This window comes from Ixodes scapularis, unplaced genomic scaffold, assembly GCF_016920785.2.
Source record: "Ixodes scapularis isolate PalLabHiFi unplaced genomic scaffold, ASM1692078v2 PGA_scaffold0__279_contigs__length_252992795, whole genome shotgun sequence".
Taxonomy (NCBI): domain Eukaryota; kingdom Metazoa; phylum Arthropoda; class Arachnida; order Ixodida; family Ixodidae; genus Ixodes; species Ixodes scapularis.
The window spans coordinates 77,516,121-77,530,350 of NW_024609835.1; the positions used below are offsets into that span (position 1 = coordinate 77,516,121).

The 14,230-nt window shown below is 46.2% G+C and overlaps 1 pseudogene; it reads right to left on the bottom strand.

The window, feature by feature from the left end:
* Positions 1–9,036: 9,036 nt before the first annotated feature.
* Positions 9,037–10,416, bottom strand: LOC115318256 (annotated as a pseudogene).
* Positions 10,417–14,230: the final 3,814 nt, after the last annotated feature.

Genomic DNA, 14,230 nt, shown 5'->3' on the forward strand with positions numbered 1-14,230 from the left:
GCCGCTGACGCCGGGTCCAACAAAGGGATCTCCCAAGAGTGACTCGCAATCCTCTACGGAGACTACGGTACCTTGACGCGCCTGACAGGCCTGACAAGGAAATCGTTTTCAGCAAAGAGGAGGTCTCCCTCGCGTGGAGTTCGGAAGGACGCGAAGGATAACATGAACAAACATCGTCGCTCGTACAGTTGCAGCTACAGTTGCAGCTGGAAGCGGGAACGTGCTCCCATGAACGAACGGATTATCCGTGTCTCCTTTTGTGCGCGGGGGAGTCCGGCTTTGCAAGGGAGTATGAGCTGACGGCAAGGCTACCATAGGAAAAGGCGCCCAACTGCGAGGTAATTCGAGTGGCGCCTCCCGTGGAACCGCCAGACCGCCTGAGGCAGAACTCACTAAAGGCAGGCTACATGAAAGCAACAACCCTTAAAGTGTCCCCGTCTTTCACGGTTGCAGCTAGAGACGTGGCGCCTGCGTGCAGTACTGGATTAGGTCAATACCCGACCAACGCTAGTTAAGCATCTTTCCTTGCGTTCGTGCGCGCCGGTTTTATGTTTTGGCTGCTTATCGCCACCTTGGCTCAAGGACGCCTGCATGTGATGCAGTTTCTACGGCTGCCGAGTAAAAGTGCGTGGTAACGAAAAGTGAGGGGGCCCCTTTTCGGGAATGCCACTTCACCTGCCGGCTTCTTATTTATTTCTGCGCTCAAACTTTTGTGATGAACAAAATTAGCACTGGATTTCAAAAGTAGTTAGTAAGTTGAGTATGAGTTACCTGAAAAACGTAGTTAAATAAAACTACTAATTACTCAAAGTTGTAATTTAAAGTTACCAAGTTACTCGAAAAAGTAGTTAAACTACAGATTTTTGAGTAGAGTAGTTGAACTACATCCAAGTCTGGTTAAAACACTAGGAACTCTGCCTATAGGACTGGTCACAAGAACCGAAAATACATCTCGCAGATACTTTACCCACTTCTTAACGCATCTTCAGCAATGAACAAGCTGCACCTGGTGATGAACTGGTGCCACTTAAAGCGATGCTGAATCGAAACTTAAAATATACAGGAAACACCTAGAGATAAGTCAAATGAAATCAGATAAACGTGTAATTGATAAATGCATAGTCATATTTCAAGCGGATGGCTGTATTTCTTGTTCTGAATGCCTGGATTTCGGCAAGTGCTTCAAAATCAGCCGTCGAAGAGCGCGATGCATCTCGAGAGATCCGGCGCGGTCCTGACGTCATTATGCCCCTGAGGGCCAAGCGTACCGTAGTTATGAGTCTTGCCACTTGGTGGCGTCAGCGTGTTACAATCTCGCAAAGTCGAAGTACCCGAGGGCTATAGTATACTGCGGAGCCGGCGGAGCGGCTTCGAGTGAATGGTCGCCGACCAACGCGACGACAGCGGTGGGTAGATGACATTAATAAGGACGAAGATGCCGCCACGCCGCTACATCACCAGGCCATGATGGCCGAGAAGCGATTCTGCCTAGAGTCGTATTTGTACGACCCCTCTGTTTTGCATTCGTCGTCCGCAACAGGTAACACAGCTTATTCACAAAACGATTTTACATCAAAACCTAAGAAAAGTTCCGTATTCACCAAGCGAAATTATCGCAAGCTTTTTGCACGCTACGATGAGATCCTATGACCACGCCTACGACAGCTGCAAAGCTTTACGCACTTTTTATGATCAAATTTACAACGCCGGCAAAATCGCTTGCTTACGTCGTCGCGACGACCGACGTGCATTTCTATGTGCTCTCTGTGCGCGTCCCAACGAGAGAAAAGAAGAAAAAAAAAGTAATTGAAACTAAACGACGTGGCGGAGACAACCGCTACAACCACGGATACCTGAAAAAGCTACAACGACAAGGACCCACCGACCAAGCGACCACCACAGACGCTAGGCTTAGCAAAACACTTCGGCGATCCGGGGCAAGACTATCTGCACACGATCGGCTGGCTTGATGAATGGAATACGCCCACGCGACATCTGTGTGCCCTCCTCGTATGAATGGTTGAAACCCTGCCCTCTAATTTGGGGTAAGAGGGCCAGTCTTTCCCCTCGTCGTACCTAGCTTGTTTTCGGATGCAGCGGTGACGAACGATCTCGTCGAGAAGGGGCACACTTCTTGATTCAATCTCATTTTTTTTGTGTGTGCGTTATAGAGCTCAAATAAACGCCATATGGATTGCCTTCGCAACTTGGGTACGTACACTTTTTTTAGATGTCCATTTTATTTCGACATGATGCGCCAACACAAGTCGAGTTAGAGCAGTTTTTGCCCAGGCAGCACAAAACGTCGTGGAAACGTCGAGAAAATGTCCCGGACGTCCGTGACGTCCCGCATGACTTCGATCACGTTTTTTCGATGTTGAGGTGACGTCCTTATATAACGTTTCATTAGAGTCCAATCAGTGACGTTGTGGCGACGTTGTATTTCAACTCAAACGTCGTAAACGTTCCCACGACGTCGATGCACGACGTTCTCACAACGTCCAACGCTCACGTTTCTTTGACGTTGAAATGAAGTTCATAAATGACGTTCCTTTGTCGTCTTGTCCGTGACGTGCTGGCGACGTCACGTTTCAACTTTAACGTCGTCATCGTCGCCACGACGTCAAGACAAGACGTTTTAGCAACGTCGAACACTCACATTTCTTCGAAGTTAAAATAAAGTCCAGGATGACATTACATTATTACCCCGTCAGTGACGTTTCAGCGACGTCGCGTTCACACCTAAATGTCGTAAACGTCATACAAGACGTGCTGGCAACGTCGACCACTCACGTTTTGTTCGACGTTTTTAGATTTTGCAGCTCCATCTCCAGCCGCAGAATCACTGAAGAAGTCGGTGACAGTGCTCAAGAGCCGCAAAAAAACTTGATCTTGAGAGGTTGAAAAATTTTAATATTTATACATTAATTTGCGTATTTCAAAATGCTATTGATTGCACATCGATGACGCTAGGAAGGGCTTTTACAAAACTCAATGTACACGGAAGAAAAAAAAATAATCTGAAAGTATGTTGGGAATATCATTTACTTTAGATGTGCTTGTTATAATTTTGGTTTGTTTAAAATATTGTTTCGGGTTTAATTTGTGACTAGAACGGATCGAATTGTGCATTTTTTGCATTTTGTATCACTACTGCGTGGTACACGTTAAAGGGATACTACAACGAAATTTCGGCGCTCATTTTTTTGGTCTATATGTGTTCAAAAGAGCAGTATCACATGGAACATACCAATATCTTGTTAAAAAATTCTCGAAAAGGAATTTGAAAACGAATTAAACGATTAGCAAAGAGCACCTGGTGGATGTCGCTAACGCCTCGTTTGTAATGCTCGTCTAGGAACCTTGACAGCTAGTGACGGAGGTTGTCTCGTCTTCGGCCACGACGAGAGAAGGGGGGAAGGAGGTACTCCCCTCTTCCCGAGAATCCCTTTTGTGTGTCGCAGAAGTCGCTATTGTCCCCCTAGAAGATTATAGAAGATTAACCCGTCACTCAAAATTCGTACAAAAGCAGCCGCTTCGGTGGCTGGAACGTCTAGGCCATCCTCTCTACGTCAGCCTCGCCGTAGCTTTGCTCGTCTTGAGACGACCTACGTCACGATTGCGTTGGATATCACGTGCTCTAAGCTGTGCCTTCTCCCTAGCGCTTGCCAAGGTGGGCCGTTTATAATGAAAAATACAGCCACCAGGCTCAAAATACAAACGTTTGATTGTCATTTACGGATATTGTGGATCATATACAACCTATTTTTGAACACGACGGGAATATTTCAAATTTCGTTGAAGTACCCCTTTAAAGACCCCAGGCTAGCGATTGTACTGCACTGGCTAAATTGCTCATCTACAGCGAGTGACTCGTCGCAGCTTTCAATGGCTGACCAAGTACACGCTGTATAAATATCCCAATAACCCAATTTGCTTTTTGCACGCGCGTTGTCGTCTTCCATGGGTCCTGGGCCCTGGCACGCGCCTCAGGGGCGCCGCTACACTATCCCCTCTCCAGGTGATTTCAGGCCTGCATCCTTTCCTAGGAGCATCCATACTGCTTCGCGACCACCCGAGATTGTCTTAAGGTCCGTTCACACTGTTGCAACCGAGTACGACCGAGACAGGCCAAACCGGTTTTTAAGCCTCTTGCGATCTCTTAGGACCAGCTCCGCTGTAGCGCATCCGGTCCTAAGAGGTCGCAAGAAGCTTAAAAACCAGTCTGGTCTCTCTCGGTCGTACTCGGTTGCAAGAGTGTGAACGGACCTTTAAGGTTCGTCATTTTCTCTTCGTATTTTCTAACCCATGCTCACCTGCGCACAACCAAAAAATTCGCATCAACATCACAGTTCATCCACAACACCAACTTCCAGCGCCTTAGCGTTTTCAGTAGATCGGGGCGCAAAGTCTTGTCACGTGACTGTCAGTACAGATCTATAAATAAAATGCCCGGCAATGACGAAATCTGGTGGATACTGTCAACGGTTTGTGGAAACCTGAATGGCCCAGATGACGGTCCAAAAAGCGTTCAAGTCCAGTCCGCACCTACGTGCCGAAAAGAAAAAAAAAACAAAAAAACAAAACAGCCGGCACGGCGCGAGAGAGAGGGGGAAAGGTAGGCAGAGGAGATGCCAGTGGCAGCCCCATAGAGCCCCATGCGATGCGTCGGGAAACTCGGCAAGAAGAGGGCGAGAGAAAAGTGGGGGAGATAGCGACGGACGAACAATTGACAAGCGTAACTTCCGGGTCGTTCCCAAAATATTTCACTGAATGTTTTGTTCTTCGAATTTGTCCAGAGAGAACAGCTCTGGGATCGGTACAGCTTTTTCCGAAAACCAGTCACTAGCACCGGCCGTCACGTCTATGGGTCTACGAGGCAGGCTGCTGTGTTGGCGTGATTTTTTTTTCGAGTCTGCATACAGTGTAAGTGCTGCGGTTAGATGAGTCGTTCAAGTTGCCCCTATGAAGAAGTCGGTGATCGCCAAAAACGCCGTCGTATTCAGTCACGACTCGAGGACCTTTTTCACACGTTGAATCGTACTACTGCTCGGATCAAGGTGCCTGTGAGGATGTGAATGACGCCCCCAAGAAAACAAGTGTCAGTGCACATAACGGCGCGTTAAGTCCAGTCTCCGATCAAGACCCTTCAGACGCCTCCGACGATCCCAATCAAGAACGCCCAGCGCACGGAATCCCCCTTCTGAAACCATTCCCGTGCACGCAGCAAGAGTACCAGCTATGTGCGATGGGGCGGCTAAAGCACGCGCGTCAGCACATTAATCAGAAGCAGAACGAGGTAAGCGGTGGAACATTCCGTGCTGCGTGACATCGTCTCTTGTTTGTTTATTTACGTGAATTTGTTCTTTTATATCTTTGAGGCTGGCACATCCGGGGACGTCTTTTGGAGGCGCTCCGTATTGCATCACGTGTCTGAAAATGCTCAAATAAACAGTTCGTACCAAACCTTTGTTTTAGTTACTTCCTTCGTACTTGCATAATAGCAACTTGCCTTCGCAATAATACTAAAAAATTACTTTTTTTTTTATTTGGGGGGGGGGGGGGGGGGGGGGACACAACGTTTTCCCACGACGGCTAGGGAACGTAATTTGGAAAGGTTTCTCGACGTTCTGTGAACGTCGTTGGTAGTCCGGATGTCGTGAACACACGTATCATAAACGTCGAGGGAGGACGCAACGGCCGACTGAGACGTGCCCGTGACGTGCAACAAACGTTATTTGGAACGTCCCCTCGACCTTCTGCGCACCCTTTCTCGCGGACATTTAAAGGTTTTATCGACGTCGAAGGAAGGTAACGTCCGGACTTTCGACGTTTTACGACGTCACGTTACAGACGTCTTCGACGTTCTTTCGACGTTTTCTTCACGTTTATGTGCTGCTTGGGTGGGAGCGACTCAATGCCGGTCCAATCTTTCTCTGCCGAGCGTCTCGTCAGCATCGAGTAGCGATTGTCTAGAGGCCCAGCGGTTCATAAAATCGGTTGTAAAAGACCGTTCCCGAAGCGGTTACCAAGAACGCAATCCCAGTGCCGTTCTGCTCCCAGTGCGAACAGGTATTTACGTGGATCTTGCTGACACTCTTTTACTTCAAACGTATCTTCCTGTACGTTGGCTCTCTCCCGCATCCCCGAAAAGCGCCGCAGGGATTTGTTTTCATGCGCGCCGCTTTGCAGAGCCGTACGGGCCGTCTCCTTTTAGCAACGATGGTAGTTGTGTTGACTTAGCGATCGAGTTCGTTATCAGTTGCAGTCGACGAAGGCGGCTATCTCGTGATCAGGAAAGTTGAGCATGCGGGCCCGTTTAAACAGATATTTTGTAACGTGAATATTATATCGCAAGTACACAATCTCCAAACCACCCCAAAAGGAGCGTTGCCGGAAAGACCACCCGATACCAAAAAGAACGGTGGCCAACTCCGCTGTTGCTTTCTTCACCAAAGCGCCTAGGTACCACGTTCAGGCCTAAGTAATGCCTATGAGTGACCGTACTTCCTCATGTGGCGCTGCTCTTACGGGGATGTTGTCGTCACGATATTCCATCGAAGCTTCAAAGACATCCACGAGGTGGTTTTCGGTTATCATTTTATTCAGTTTAAAATTCTTTTTCTCACGTTATCCTACGGAATATTGGTATTGGTGAAGTCCTATTTTAACCCTTTTTATGTTCAAGCAAAGAGATGGGTTATAAAATTTGGTTCCTGTACCCCTTTAAAAAGGCAGTGCAACGATTTTCAGATTTTTTACAATTTTGGGAGTGATTCCCCGCCGTCTATAGACTGAAGAAAATAAAACCATATTTTATTCCGTGCGCTAGTTTTTACTTTTAAAAATGAAACAAGTCCAGGGTCGGCGTAACCCTCAACTATCACACCGTCTGCAAGCAATCGAGACAAGAGACGGCTAGCCATTGCGATGACGAAAGGAGGCCCGGGGGGGGGGGGGGGGGGGTTTAGCAGCGTAGAGGCAACAGTTTTGTTGACTTCCGGCTTGCTGTTACACCTGATTTTACAGTGAAAAATTGTAAGGGTGCAGGCGAGCTGGTGGAAGTTAACCATAGTTGGTTAACCATAGTTAACCAACACCTTAGTTCTAATTATTGCCATTTGCGGCTGCAGATCAGGGAATAATGTGATTTTTCATTTGCGATTACCCAGTCAAACGCGTGATTTAGAAGGAAAGTGGTGCATTGTGGCTCACATAAGCACTTGTACCAAGAATAACAATGAAAAAAAAATACAAGTTGCAGATTTCTTTAACGATAATATCATTGAAATGCCACTTTAAGTTTACAGAGCGATAGCCCGCAAGCTCGAGCAGGAGTTCGCGTGCTTGAAGTAAGCGCCGTTTTATTATTGTTCAGCCAATGACTACGATAGGTACTTCTGGTAGTTTTATTTGTTAAAATAGAAGGGTTAGTTTCATTTCAATTTTATGTCAAAAGTTAGCCAACTTTTTGAGAAGGTCTAAATACAAGATTTGCAAGCTCTGTTTTCTCTAATTGTAGAGAATATTAACCATCCCGTCAGTTTCTCAAAATGTGAGCCGAATCGTTCCTGGAAAAAGTATGCACTTCACACGCAAAAGAAAAAAAAGGTTAATGTAGTATAGGTATTTTCCAATGGTCATTAAAAAATAATAATGTTTAGACTAGTTAGTTTATTAATTAATTTAGAGTAATTAGCTTTTTAAAACCGAAAACCACTCGATAAAATAAATTTAGAAAGGCCTCAGGTACGCACAGCATTTTACAGCATTCTGTACAAAAATAAAAGTGAATTTGAATACATTTATAGGTTTCAATTCTCTTTCTAATTGTCATATGTGCGCCAGCGGTCTGCAATTCGGTGGCCGATGCACGCAGCCAAGCTCTTGCCTCAGTCGCAGGAAGAAAGAAAGTGTGGCTCACATCAGGCACGTAGCCAAGATTTTGTTTCGGGGTGGGGTGGGGGGGGGGGAGGGGAAGGGGGAGGGGGAGGGGCGCCCATGACAAGATGCTGTATGAGGGGGAGGGAGGAGAGGAGGTCCCAGCAAAATGGAGGATTGCGGGGGGGGGGGGGCCTGGGCACCATGCCCCCCCCCCCCCCCTCCCCTTGGCTACGTGCCTGGCTCACATGCACTGCGCGCCTCGGCCACCGGAGGGTAGGTCGCTGGCACAAGGACTGCTCTTCAATAGGAAATCAAAACCCAGTAAAGCATTCAAATTAGCCTATTTTTTTCTCTCGGAAAGTCGTGAAGTGTTGTATGTGCCTTACGTGTTTATAAAAATGAGTTCTCATCATACCTTTAAACTTAATAATTAAAAAAGCAAATTTCTTGAAATTATTTTTTAAACTAATTATATTGAACACTATCATTTTTTTTTCAAATGGGCCCTTTGCGCGATACCAATGTAGTATTGACCCTTTTTTTTTGTGAGATGCGCACTGTTCGCAGGAAGGATTTGGGTCACGTTTGAGAAACATTTTGTATAACACAACAAAACAGGAAAAGATGGGGAGTGCAAGAAAAAACTTGCATACCTCAATTTTAAGTTCAGGTTTCTAGCCGATTTCAAGGTAGATGCGACTGGTGAAACTGCAGTCTTTTTGAATCCTGGAACATAGGTACTGCTATTAGAAGAAGAGCTCCTTAAAAATTCAAAGTTGAGCAGTTACAGTTGCGGTTTAGGGAGCATTACTGGGTATAGTGTTTCAACAAAAGGAAATTTTATGCTTTAATGTAACTAGGAAGAACACAAACTTTACCATCTATAGCTCAATCATACCCTGGCAGACATAACGTCCAGTAAAACTACCATTTTAAAATAAAAACACATCATGCGTACCGTGAAAATGCAATTCCCAGTCATCGAATAAATCTATAAAAAGTATTTAAAGCACAAAACTTGTACCTCTCTGGCCACTCCGCACTAAATAGGTGACTGAATGATCTTAAACACAAATACCTGAAACACTGAATGTGGTAGACTCACAGATATAAGGAAGAAAAGAAGCTGGCTCGCATGCCACTTGAAGCGAGTTACCAACCTGTGTAGTGGTATGCTACCACCTGTTTCCAACTTGATGAGGCGCCTCAAAGCATAGAAACGAGGGTGTGAGTGGCCTTACTCGAACTGTTCTTAGGCACCCTAGGAACTGTCAACGTCGTCTACCCTCGGATAGGGTCAATCCGAAGATGTCGAAGTGTCGTACTCCATCTTGTCTTATTTTGCCATCTCGTTTATAATGAGTACGCACTTGAAGTACTTTTTCACGGAGATGGAAGACTGTAGTCTGGAGTAGTGCTCAGACCTCGCCCAGGACGCCGGGTTCAAAGTTGATGTCTAGAGTATGCAGAAACACCACATCATTGCAACCAAATATTACGCTCAGGTTGCAAACAATATATATATATATATATATATTCTGGTATTTAGGGAAATATTTCAGTGTGCAGTACATAAGTTTGTCTTTTCATTACACCCAGAGATCTGCATTTTTACTTTAAACGTAAAAAACGGCAATCCTTTTTTTTTCGCTTTGAAAACATTTTAAGTATTCTTATGCAGGCTTTTTTTCGCATAGTGTAAGAAATGGTGCTTTTGAAAACATGACATTTGATAGCTTCACATGCATTTTCCACTACGCTCTTGCTGGGTCAAATAACTGAAAGAAGTGTGTTACCAATATTGTACTGCTAACCTTCTAAACGCCGTCTCAGCGTCCTTGTTGATAGGTAAGCTGTTTTTCTTTTGGAACGAAGCACATTGGTAGCCGGTGGTTGCACAGGAAAAATGAGTCTGGTGGGAATTTAGGATTGTCTGCGGTGACCATTTGACATGACTGTTTCCACGCCGCGAGAGGAAGAAAATTTGATCGTTGTTAAACAGGCCCCCCAGGTTTGATTCAATGTTTGTCGTTGAACCTTTTAGGGGAAATTTCGGCGCTTTAGCAGTCTGCTCTATTGTTAAAGTTGTCCAGTTCTTTCTTTGAGCTGGCTCATCAAATGTGGTGATGTGCTCTGCAAGAATAATTCGAGCCTAGGTAAATGATCATAACCATGACATTAAGATGCTCAATGTAATGCTACAAAAACACAAACAATGTCACAAAGCGACATTATCGCACAACATGAGAACTCATATAGATTGCTGGAGCGATTTGGCTATATGCAATTATCGTGGCAGTTAAGGTCGAAAGACTGGTTGGGGAGTGTGAGAGTGGAAGAACAAGAACCAGGGACAGCAAGGCCACTTGTTGGCAGCGTTAGTGATATCAGCTGCAGGGACGTTGGAGCGACTTAGGTCAGCAAGCAAACAAAAGCGTCTAAACAAAACATAACTTTATACTTCGACCTCACCGTAAGCTGGGCGGTATTTCTTAGATCCGTGACTAATGGCTGGGACCCAGTGGCCGTCATAGGAGGACCAGACGCCGAGCAAGCTGGCGGCTGCAAAGATGTTTCCCGACGAACAAGTCAGTGAAGGAAAGTAAGTAATCTCTTGTAGAATTACTTGATTACCCGGGGTTGAGCAGCGTTGCTTACGTCTGGGACTACAGACAAGTTCACTGTGGCCGTAAAAGGATGACGGACTCCGCAAAAGTCGTCGGCTGCAAATAATTTTCATGAGGAACCATTAAGTGAAGAAAAATAATAATCTCTATGAAGCAGGACTTGATTACGGCAGGCTGGGCAGCATTGCTTACGTCTGTGACTAGAGGCAGGGTCCCTTTGGCCGTCACAGGGTGACCGGACTCAGCAAACGTCGTTGGCTGCAGGTAAGTTTCAAGACGAGCAAGTCAGAGACAGCAAGGAAGTCATTTCATTTTGAAGAATTTCATTAACATAGGCTGAGCATCATTGTTTACGTCTGTGACTGGAGGCATGGTTCCTGTGGCCGTCAGAAGGTAACCGGACTCCTCAAACGTCGTTGGATGCATTGAAGTTTCACGAGGAGCAAGTCAGTGAACGAAGCGAATTCATCTCTATGGAGAAAGGTTTCATTACAACGGGCTGAGCAGCACTGCTTACGTCTGTGACTGAAAGCAGGGTCCCTTTGGCCGTCACAGGGTAACCGGACTCAGCAAACGTCGTTGGATGCAGAGAACTCATCTCTGACTATAATAATGCTAACCGAAACGTGGTATGCAACAAAAACCGAAGTACTTCAAATGCCATTATACTCCAGTTACGTTTTGAATTGCACATCTTGTCGCGGGAGAGGTGTGTGATTACTTGTAAAAAAATCAATAAAATGTGAACTTTGGGCTGATTATTGCTGTATCACTCAAGACCATGACATGCTTTCTGTGAGAACAGGGAATAATGTTATAAGTATGCTATATCGACCACCAGATGGCCGCAGTATTTTCTTCTTTGAGTTTGGCGAGCGGTTTTCACAGGTAGTAAATAATAACCATTACGATTTAATTTTGGGGGAAGACTTCAATATCGATATGTTGAAAGATAGCGCTTGTAAACGTGAATTTAATATTTTAATCGGAACGAACGGATGTGTCAACGTAATTAAAGGGACCATGAAATGATTTTAAAATCGAGTTTCATCCACCGCACGTCGTAAAAGGTGTGAAAAGAAACACAAAAACACAAAAATAGGGAGCCAAAAAAATGTATTTGCTATAGAACTTTTAAAAGAAAACTGGACTCTTTTGCGCCTTCCTTACTTCGTCTGTTCACTACGATGCATCCGCGGAAATGGAGCACGTCAGCCAAATCCAGGTCGCCTATTGGTTAAGAGCCTACCGCACCAGCACCGCGATCGTAAACAATAAATAGCCGGCGAATGTTTCCTAAAAGTTTTGTTAAATAATATTCAGATCCACATTTTGTAGCATAATTAGAGATGTGTGGCGAAAATTGCCAAATTTGATAATGCTGAGAGCCAAGCGCCATCTATCGTGTGGTAAACGAAGCAACTACTGCGCGTGCGCAGTAGGGCAGGGCCGACAGTTACTTGGGTGGCGGCGACCGACGAACATTTATTTTCTTTGTTTTCCTTCCTCTCAAAACTCTGACTGACTGAACGTTTATTTTTCTACGTGTTCTTCCCTCGCGTGCCGACTTCAAGCAGCAAGAAAACAGTACTTAAAACAGACCACGACGAACAAGAACGCTGGATCCACCGACTCCGACGAAGCCAGCTGCTCAGAATATAGGCCTAGCAGGCATTCCGACTCGGCGCTGCGTTGCTTCGTCGCAAGACCGTCTGCCTACGACCGGCTGGCGTGCTAAATGGAATATGCCCGCGCGACCCTTGTGGACCCTTCCCGTATTATAGTTTGATCACTGACCTCAATTCTAGATTAAGAGGTGAGGTCAATCTCTTCCCCTTGTTTTCCGAGGCAGTGTTGACAAACACTCGTCGAAAAGGGACTCTCGTCGATTCTATCTTCTTGTTTTGTGTGATATAGAGCTGAAATAAACGCCGTATAGATTACCTTCGTAACACGGTATGTACACTTTGTTAGGGTCCATATCACAAGAGCGAATGACATTTTAGCGAACGGCGACATTTGAGCGAATGGTCGTTTTAGCGAATAACGGGGGCGCGCGTTAACCCATCCGGCGCGCTGCGCTTTACGCCGCTTCGCGGCGACAGTCTGCGGCAACTCATTACAAAAATATGAACTCACTTGGCCCACCCGAAAACGCCGCTTCGCGGCGTCCGACTATTCGCTAAAGTGTCGTTCGATGAAACGTGGGCGTTCGCTAAAACGTCATTCGATCAAGTGAGTGCCTCCCACGTAAACCCCGGTCCAACCTTTCTTTGCCGAGTGTCGCGTCAGTATCGAGTTGCAATCGTAAAAGAACGGTCCCGAAGCGCTTACAAACAGCGCGAATACAGCACTTCCATCAAGCGCGCGCGTCCGCTCCGAGTGTAAACAGGTATTTACGTGGCTCTTGCTGACACTCGTAGTTCAAACGTATCTTTTTTAACGTCGGCTCGCTCCTGCATCTCCGAGGCCGCGAAAAACGTCACCTACGTCGCTTTGCAAACGACTGACACGGGCCGGCCCTTTTGCCAACAATAGGGAGTTTTAGGATAACGTACGCAATTTTAGCGCACGCTAGCGCTAAATTTAGCGCTTGTATTAGCGCACGCTACGCGAGAGAGTTTTAGAATAGCGTTTCTCCGTCGCGACGCAAAAGCCCAAGCATCTCGCGCTTGCGACGCCACCAAGATGCAGTCACAATTTTTATTTCGCACACGAAATGCTCTAACTTAAGAAAAAACAAGTTTTTTAGTCCAGAGTATTATTTTAGATTTGTTTAAACGTGAGAATGCGACGCGAGCGGTTGACCGGTCGTGTCCGCTTGCGTCGCCTCGGCAAGAGAGGTCTCGTTTACTGACCTTCGCACATCGTACCATCGCCGAGAAATGTTCGCGCGTCACAAGCATCAAACTGTCGGTGATCGTTGTCAAACCGAGTACAATGTCGTCCCGTATTGAAAATCGCAGTCACGAGGATGCCGCCGACGTCGCACTCACGACGCCGCCAAAGCAGCTGCTGACATAATCCTGGAAGCCGCCTTTTTTTTTCAAACTCTGCTCGTCTTGGCTTTAGCCAACTTCTCATCACGAATCCTCCTTGGAGAAGCGCAAAGACCCTTTGCGTACGCACGCTATTTCCGAGAAATAGCGCACGCTAAAATTGCGCACGCAAAGCGCAAAATCTGGTTTGCGTTCGGAGCATGCGCAGTGGCGACGACGCTATTCTTTGCGCACGCAAAGCTTTTGCGTGCGCTATTCTAAAACTCCCTAATGACAGGGTGGTTGACTTCTGGAGTCTTCACCGGAAGACTCGCTGCACTTCCCAACAGGCATACCGGCGTATGGGACTAGTCCCATGCTGTCGCTGTAGCGCAACATATCTCATTGAATTTCGCTCAGCTGTGATGCGGCGATGAGAGGCGCCGATCCAGGAAATACGTCGGTGACATCAGCGCAGTAAAACCTACCGGCGCACCCCAACTCGTTGCCGCTAACACTTCCATTCTCCTACTGCCGCGAGAACTTCCGGTTCCGGAAACGGCCTACGTCACGGCTTGCTTTGTGGTCAGTTGGAGAGAATGAAAAAGTCGATATTTCAATAATTTTTTGTGTAGAAGTTAATAAACCGAGACGAAAACGGATGCCTGTTCGGCATTCAGTGAACATTGACGGTTTAATGTAAAAGTTATCTGGAAAAAGTAAAAAGGTCATTTTATGGTC